The sequence below is a fragment of the Ictidomys tridecemlineatus genome, chromosome 4 (assembly GCF_052094955.1).
Source record: "Ictidomys tridecemlineatus isolate mIctTri1 chromosome 4, mIctTri1.hap1, whole genome shotgun sequence".
Lineage (NCBI taxonomy): Eukaryota > Metazoa > Chordata > Mammalia > Rodentia > Sciuridae > Ictidomys > Ictidomys tridecemlineatus.
Window position 1 is genome coordinate 10807540 of NC_135480.1, and position 773 is coordinate 10808312.

At 45.7% G+C, this 773-nt stretch overlaps 1 long non-coding RNA gene across 1 annotated transcript; it reads right to left on the bottom strand.

Moving 5' to 3' along the window:
- LOC144376724 (uncharacterized) lies at positions 1 to 773 on the bottom strand. Its single transcript, XR_013437189.1, has 2 exons — positions 467 to 773; positions 1 to 229 (listed from the first exon to the last, which is right to left on the bottom strand). It is a non-coding gene; the product is annotated as an uncharacterized LOC144376724 (long non-coding RNA).

Consider the following 773-nt stretch of genomic DNA (forward strand, 5'->3'; position numbering starts at 1 on the left):
TTTTTATTTATTTATTTATTTGTTTGTTTGGTGCTGGGGATTGAACCCAGGGCCTGTGCATGGGAGGCAAGCACTCTACCAGCTAAGCTATATCTCCAGTCCCCAAGGGAATTCTGTAGCTCCTGATTTTAGAGGTTTCTATCCAAGGTCACTGGTCCATGGCTTCACGCCTGGGGTAAGGCAGAATATCATTGCAGAAAACACACAGTGGAGCCAAGCTGCATACTTCCTGGCAACCAAGGAGCAGAGAGAAAAAGAGATGGATCAGGGTCCAATTCCCCTTCAAGGGCGCATCCTCAGTGACCTGGCAATCTTCCACTAAGCCCCACCTCCTACATTGCTGAGGCTGGCCTTAAACTTGCTATACTCCCGCCTCAGCCCCCACTCCTACCCCCTGGCCCCCACCCCAGTCACTGGGATTACAAGCGTGCACCTGTGTGCTCAGCAGTATAATGTATTTTGATACCTTGGTTTAGCTCTCTGTCCCTATTTTATAGCATCCTTTTATTCCTTGGATGGATCATCATCTCCTGTCTCTTCTTTCTTTCTTGTCTTGAAATTGTTTCCTCCGAGTTGTCTTCTTTTCTGTTCCTTATTTGTCCTTGAACCTGTCTTTCATCTTCATCCTTCCTCAAATCCCCTAGGTCCTTTGTTCCTATTGTTAAAAAATAAACTTCAACATGTTAAAATTTGAAAGAGTTTTTTTGAGCCGACTGCAACTCATAGACAGCTCCAAGTCACGAGCAATTCAGGGCTCTATCACAAGGTCACCA